This window comes from Phocoena sinus, chromosome 6 (genome assembly GCF_008692025.1).
Source record: "Phocoena sinus isolate mPhoSin1 chromosome 6, mPhoSin1.pri, whole genome shotgun sequence".
NCBI lineage: Eukaryota > Metazoa > Chordata > Mammalia > Artiodactyla > Phocoenidae > Phocoena > Phocoena sinus.
In genome coordinates this window covers 104,574,457-104,582,916 of record NC_045768.1, presented here as the reverse complement: position 1 = coordinate 104,582,916, position 8,460 = coordinate 104,574,457, and positions in this window count along the sequence as shown.

Here is an 8,460-nt window from a genome sequence, read left to right as displayed (position 1 = left end):
TCCCTGCAAACAGGAGTGGGGTGGGGGCAGCCTGTGTGAACAGGATCCCAGGGCACCTCCCCACCCTGCCCCTCACACTGTAGTTTCGTACAGCTTTGTAAATAAATCGTTTGGTATTGCTATCCCCTCTGCCCCCACTAGTGGTACTGCAATTTAGCTTCATTTTAGAATAGGATAACAGGAGGGATCAGAGATGATGATGATGATGATGGTGGTGGTGGCAGCTAACACATAGGCAACATTTACTAGATGCCTGACAATTTTCTGAGTCAGTATATATATATACTCACTTAATCCTCACAACAACTCTATTATCCCATTTTGCAGACAAGGCAACTGAGGCTTAGAAAGGTTAAGTAACTTGCCCAAGGCCACACAGGTTGTAAGTGAGAGAACAAAGACGTCAGTTCTGGTGTTTTGCTTCCAGAGTCCAAGTTCTTAGCTCCTGCACTGTGCTGCTTCTCAACACTCTCGAACTAGGATATGTCTTAGGACAGTGTTCCTCAGACTGCGAGTTGTAACTCATCGGACTGTGAAATCAACTTAGTGTGTGCCACCCAAAGTTAATTTTTTAAAAATAGGAACAGAAGAGAATTTAAATGGAAACGGAAATAGAAAATAACATATCAAAGTGATTCCAGGCAGTAATGGAGATACTGTTTTATGGAAATTGTATTTCAATTTTATATTTGTATGTAAGTTCCCGGTCATAGCATAAGATGTATTTTTTTTAACTTTTTATTTTATATTGGAGCACAGTCGATTAACAATGTCATGTTAGTTTCAGGTGTACAGCAAAGTGATTCAGTTATACATATACATGTTATCTATTCTTTTTCAAATTCTTTGCTTAATATTATGTAACAACCTAAGTGGGAAAAGAAGATGTATTTCTTACTAGAAGTTGCAGTCAAACCTTTGGAAAGTCACTGCCCTAGAATGAATAAGGAGCCCAAAGCTGTAACCCCAGGGGCTTCGGAAACCTGCTGTGCTTGAGAAAGTGAGAGGCTGTGACCATACCATCAGGAACTGTCTGCTTCTGGGGACTTCCCTGGTGGCGCAGTGGTTAAGAATCCGCCCGCCAATGCAGGGGACACAGGTTCGAGCCCTGCTGAGGGAAGATCCCACATGCCGCAGAGCAACTAAGCCCGTGCGCCACAACTACTGAGCCTGCGCTCTAGAGCTGCGAGCCACAACTACTGGGCCCATGTGCCACAACTACTGAAGCCGTGTGCTTAGAGCCCATGCTCTGCAACAAGAGAAGCCACCGCAATGAGAAACCTGCACACCGTAACAAAGAGTAGCCCCTGCTCACCGCAACTAGAGAAAGCCCACGTGCAGCAACGAAGACCCAATGCAGCCAAAAATAAATAAATAAACTAATTAATAAAAAAAAATTTTAAAAAAAGAACTGTCTGCTTCTGAGTAAAAGGAGACAAGAGTGACCTCAAGGGTCTATTCCCACAAATTTATCCCACCAGCTTCTTCATCTTTCCATTGGAATACCCAAGGTCAAGAGGAAGGTCCATTCCCACCACCCTCTTTCACCAAACTCCTGCACTTCCCATTCATTCCCTGAAACACCCTGTTGATCCACACCTCCATTGTTTGCACACTTCGGTTCCCTTGCTTAAGTTGTTCTTCCCTGCCTGGTTGAATTAATTCCTATGCATTCTTTTAAACTCAGTTTAGATATTAAGTTCCCTGATTCTGCCAATACTTCTCTACCTCTTAGATGTTTTGATTACTGTTTGATTATATTTACCTATTTTTCTCAGATGTTAGACTTGAAATTCCTTGAAAACAGAAACTAGTTTTATTAATCTTTGGGTCCCAGGCAATGGTTGCTCCAGCATGTCTGTAGAGGATGGGATTAGAGGCAGTAATCTGGTTGAAAGAAAGGCCAGGGTACTTGCCTTGAAGCTTCCTTTGTATTGAATTTCACTGAAGCACTGTATGTAGGACTCAGAAAACACTATCAATTGCACATATCAAGGAATAAAGGTGGTTGGTCCAGATTATGCAGGAGACTAAAACCCATCACCAAGACCCCCCTGGGTCCCATTAATCTCCAATTCCTGATGCTTAAAACTAAAAATTCCAATTATATGTCCAGCATGGAGCTCACTTCCAAGCATTAAAAAACAATTCTCACATTGAAAAGGTTTACAAAACCTTTCAATGGGGACAACCATGTGGGACATACATGAAACGCCCAAGGCAATTTTTCTTCCAATTTCAATTTGTATCAAAATCCCTGAGAGTTTGTTGAGATATACATTTCTTTGATGTGGGTGTTTGTAAATGAAAATAATTGACCAGGCTTATTGAAATTATTATCTTTTGAGGATGTTGCCTTGGCACTTCCATTTTAACAAGCCATTCTCCAGGTTTTTAGGGAGAGAATCAGGACTACAGCTTGAGGAGTTCTGCACAATTAAGAACTAAACCATTGGCAGCATCTCTGAGGGCGAGAGGAGGGACAGGTTACCGACAACTGGAGGCACTGGAGAAGACTTCATGGCATAGGTGGCACTTAAGCTGAGGTTTAATGAGTGAGCTGACTTTGAGCAGACAGGAAGAGGCAGGCACAGGAGGACGAGGCTTGGGATATAGGTGTGGGAGCCATGAACCTTGGGCAATAGCTGCAGCCACAGAAGTAAATGAATTCCTCATCCAGGAAGAGTATCTGAAGGAAAGGGCTTTTGGGAGGCCTGTCATGATGTGGCAAGCTGAGAAACTGGTGCCAATAAAGGGCAGAGTAAGGGCATATTTTAAATCCTGAGATCCCAAACCAGTGGTTTTCAACGGGGTCTGCAATGCCCCCTAGAGGTCATTTTGTAATTGTGTGGCAAGAATTTCGGTTAAGATGTGGAGCCGGCTCAGCTCTTCCTTTGAGTGGGTGGAGACAAAGTATGCTAGATGTTCACCAAGAGAATGTCCACATCACACTCAGCCTCTGAATGTAAGTGAGAAACTTGCTTATGATGATCCAAGCCCAGAACCTAACTCAGTGTTACATACGAACACAAACTCCCTCCCACTCCACCCCAGTGACTTTTGCAGGAATGTGACTCCTCTGCTGTGCCACTCTCAGCTCCTTGATCTATCCATTCCTCTGTGCTCTGTCCTTGGCTCCTGAGTCCTATTCCTCTCCATTCACTTTGTCCTTGGACTTGATTCTTTTCTCCTGATCAGCACCTTCTCACAGACAAAAAGCGAATTTGGACCCACTCTGACAAAACTTAAAAGCAAGCCTTGAAAGGATCATACTGCTCTCAAGTAAATTATAGGCATGCCAGAACAAAGTCCAAACCGGGTCCAACGATGTAAAATTAAAAATATCTGGCATCTAATAAGAATCTACATACAGGCATACAAAGAAGCACGATGATATTGCATATAATCAGGAGAAAAATCTATGGAAGCAAATATAGAAATGACAGCTATGATGGAATTAATAGACAAAGATTTAAAAACAGCCACTAGAAAAGGGACCCTCTGGCACCGTTGGTGGGAATGTAAATCGATAGAGTCACTATGGAGAACAGTATGGAGGTCCCTTAAAAAACGAAAAACAGGATTATTACATGACCCAGCAATCCCACTGCTGGGCACATATCCAGAGAAAACCATAATGCAAAAAGACACATGCACCCCAAAGTTCATTGCAGCACTATTTACAATAGCCAGGTCATGGAAGCAACCTAAATGTCCATCAACAGACAAATGGATAAAGAAGATGTAGTACACATATACAATGGAATATTACTCAGCCATAAAAAGGAATGAAATTGGGTCATTTGTAGAGACGTGGATGGACCTAGAGACTGTCATACAGAGTGAAGTAAGTCAGAAAGAGAAAAACAAATATTATATATTAACACATATATGTGGAATCTAGAAAAACGGTACAGATGAGCCAGTTTGAAAGGCAGAAATAGAGACACAGATGTAGAGAACAAACATATGGACACCAAGGGGGGAAAGAGGGGGTGGGATGAATTGGGAGATTGGGATTGACATATATACACTAATATGACTAATATGTATAAAATAGATAACTAATGAGGACCTGCTGTATAGCACAGGGAACGCTACTTCACTTCACTGTACAGTAGAAACTAGCCCGAGAGCTACAACTAAAACAGTGATGATGACAACAAAGAAGATGACAACCACAAAAACAAAGAGATAAAGCTAACGAGCCAAGACTGGTGATAAGGTGTAATATTAAAAAAAGTCCAATCCAATCCAAAACAAGATAGGAAGAAAGGAACAAAACTCTGGGACAATTGTTAAGCAAATAGCAAATGGTATATTTATATCTAACCATATAGATATTTTTCTTTACTTTTACAGTTTTATTGAGATATAATCAACCTATAGCACTGTATAAGTTTAAGGTGTACAGTCTAATGATTTTGACTTACATATATTGTGAAATGATTACCATGATAAATTTAGTTAACATTTATCATCTTGTATAGAAACACACACAAAATTGTTTTTTTTCCCCTAGTGATGAGAACGCATAAAATTTGCTCTCTTAACAACTTTCAAATATACCATGTTGATAATTACATTAAACTTAAATGGTCTAAACACTCCAATTACAAAGCATGGAGTGCTAGACACAAGTAACCCAGTTTCAATATAAATACAAAGATAGGTTACAAGTAAAAGGATAAAGATATATCATGTAAGCACTAATCAAAAGAAAGCTGGAGTGACCGTATTCTTATCAGACTAAGTAAGATTTCAGAATTACTACCAGGCATAAAAAGGGACAATATATAATGATAAAGGAGGCAATTTATCAAGAGAAAACAATTCTAAATATATGTGCATCTAATAACAGAGTTTCAGAATACATGGGGCAAAACTTAAAACTGAAAGGAGAAATAGTTGACCAACTAGCACGCTATATCCAACAAAAGCAGAGTATACATCCTTTTTTAAGTGCACATGGAATTCATCAAGATGGACTAAATTCTGGGCCATAAAACAAGTTTCAAAAAGTTCAATAGGGCTTCCCTGGTGGCGCAGTGGTTGGGGGTCCGCCTGACGATGCAGGGGACGCGGGTTCGTGCCCCGGTCCGGGAGGATCCTACATGCTGCGGAGCGGCTGGGCCCGTGAGCCGTGGCTGCTGGGCCTGCGCGTCTGGAGCCTGTGCTCCACGGCGGGAGAGGCCGCAGCAGTGGGAGGCCCGCGTACCGCCAAAAAAAAAAAAAGTTCAATAGGATGGAAATCATACAAAATAAATTTTCTGACTCTAGGGAATTAAAGCAGAAAATGAGTAACAGAAAGATCTTTGGAAAACTCTAAAATATTTGGGAATTAAACTACACACTCTAAATAACCCATGAGGGAAAGCATAAATCACAAGGAAAATTAGAAATACTTTGAACTAAATGAAAAAAGCACAATATATCATAAATTATGAGATGCAGCTAAAGAAACGCTTAAAGAGAAATTTATAACTTTAAATGCTTATATTAGAAAAGAGGGAAGATCTCAAATCAATCATCTAAGTTTTCACCTTAAGAATTTAGAAAAGCAAGAACAAAATAAACCCAAAGTAGCCAGAAGGAAAGCAAAAAGATAAGAGCAGAAATCAATAAAATTAGAAACAGAAAGACACAGATGGCCAACAGGCACATGAAAAATGCTCAATATTGCTAATTATTAGAGAAATGCAAATAAAAACTACAATGAGGTAACATCTCATACCTCACACCAGTCAGGATGGCCATCATTAAAAAGTCTACAAACAATAAATGCTGGAGAGGGTATCGAGAAAAGGGAACCCTCTTACACTGTTGGTGGGAATGTAAATTGGTGCAGCCACTATGAAGACCAGTACGGAGATTCCTTAAAAAGCTAAAAATAGAGTTATCATATGATCCTGCAATCCCACTCCTGGGCATATATCTGGACATAACTGTAATTCAAAAGGATACATGCACCCCAATATCATAGCAGTGCTATTTGCAATAGCCAAGACATGGAAGCAACCTAAATGTCCATCGACAGAGGAATGGACAAAGAAGATGTGGTATATATACACAATGGAATATTACTCAGCCAAAGAAAAGAACGTAATAATGCCATTTGCAGCAATGTGGATGGAACTGGAGATTATCATATTAAGTGAAGTTAGTCAAACAGAGAAAGACAAACTTCGTATGATATCACTTATATGTGGAATCTAAAAACATGAAAAAATGAACTGATTTACAAAACAGAAATAGACTCACAGACATAGAAAACAAACTTACGGTTACCAGAGGAGAGAGCATGGGGTGCGGGAAGATAAATTAGAAGTTTGGGATTGACATATACACACTACTATACATAAAATATGTAAACAACAAGGACCTACTGTATAGCACAGGGGACTATACTCAGTGTCTTGTAATAACCTATAATGGAAAAGAATCTGAAAAAGAATATATGTATATATATGTATAACTGAATCACTTTGCTGTATATTTGAAAGTAACACGACACTGTAAATTAACCATACTTCAGTACAAAATACTATCATATACAATATTCTCTTCCCTCTTAACCCTCCAAAAACAAACAAACAACCCTCCCCCTGCAAAAAAAAAAACCCAAAACAAAACAGAAAGACAATAGCTACTTGTTTCTCTGGGTGAAAATATGAAAACTACAATACCTCATGGATAATGTTGAGTTTGGATTCCTTGGAAGTGTGATGCAGAATGCTTCTCAAACTGGCACACGATATTCAGGGATATACAAAGCTACAAGACAAAAATGGTACATCTTCCTAGCAGATGGTTTTTATTGGAAAGTTGGGGGAAAATATTATGATGATAAAATACAAAAATCAAATACCAAACAAAAATGCACCTAGATATTTTTATTGTATTAAAAACACATAATGTAAAATTTACCATCCTCACCATTTTTCAGTGTACAGTTCAGTAATATTCATTATATTCACATTGTTGTGAAACAGATTTCCAGAACTTTGTAATCTCGCAAGGCTGAAGCTCTGCACCCATTAAACAACAACTTCCCTTTCCCCCCACCCTCCAGCCCCTGGTAACCACATTCTACTTTCTATTTCTACACGTTTGACTGCATTAGATACCCTCACATAAGTGGAATCAGACAGTATTTGTCTTTTTGTGACTGGCTTATTTCACTTAGCATGATGTCCTTAAGCTTCATCCATGTTGTAGCATGTAACAGGATTTCCTTCCTTTTTAAAGCTGAATAATATTCCATTGTACATATTTTGTTTATCCATTCATCCAGTGATGTATACTTGGGTCACTTCCACCACTTGGCTAATGGGAATAATGCTGATATGAATATGGGTGTACAGGTATCTCTTCAAGACTCTTCCTTCAATTCTTTTGGCTATACATCCAGAAATGGCATTGCTGGATCACATGGTAATTCTGTTTTTAATTTCTGGAAGAACTATCACACTGTTTTCCATAGCAGTTGCAAAAGTGTTAGGAAAAAACAAAGGATTCTAGAGATTCACTATACTCCACATACCCCAAGGATCGGCTTGCTCTCTTTACCATTAGGGTCATTTTGGTGGAAAAGTTTGGGAAGTCTTGGTGTAGTGGTTGAAAATGACCATTAGAATCATTTCAACCTGAGTTTATGAATACTGGATCTGCTGTTAATTAGCTCTGTGACTCTTGTTAAGTGATTAAACCTTTTGAAGTTTTAGTTATCTATCTCTAAAATAAAGATTCAATAACTACTATAGCTAAAATGCTTAGCACAGCGCCTGGCACACAGCTAATGTTCAGTGAATAGTAACTAGTGATATTCCATCATTGTTCTCTAAAATGACACCAAAGTTTACTTCCTCTTCCTCATGATACTGTTATCATAATATCTTCCTCGTGATAGATATTTTAAAATATCTAACATGTCCACCCTTCTCCTCAGGTAAACTTTCCATGTATCTCCAATGATTACTTGCATATAACGTTTATTTTCTCTAGAGGCTTTCTAGAGAGCCTATATCTCTCTTAAAGTGTGATGCTCCCTGTCATGTACTACTTTTGTGAATCCAAATGGGTTTGGCCATTTTAGCAAACCATTTGGTGATATATAACATGACCCTTAAAAAATGTCCATAACCATTGATTTACTTTCTTTCTAGGAAACTATTCTAAAGAAATATTCTGAAATACAAAGTTTATGGACAATAATGCTCATCAGGGTATTAAATATAATATTAAATTGCAACTAATGTTACTGTCTGTCAATAGGGAAATAATTTAAGAAGTATGGGACAGTTAGTTATACAATGAATGTCTGGAAAATTTTCAAATGTTATAGGGAGCTTGATTCAGCAGACCATGTGAAAAAAAATTATATAACTTTAAGTGGAAAAAGCATGACATCAAATTATATAATTTAGTAATTCTTAACCATATAAAATTATACATGCATAA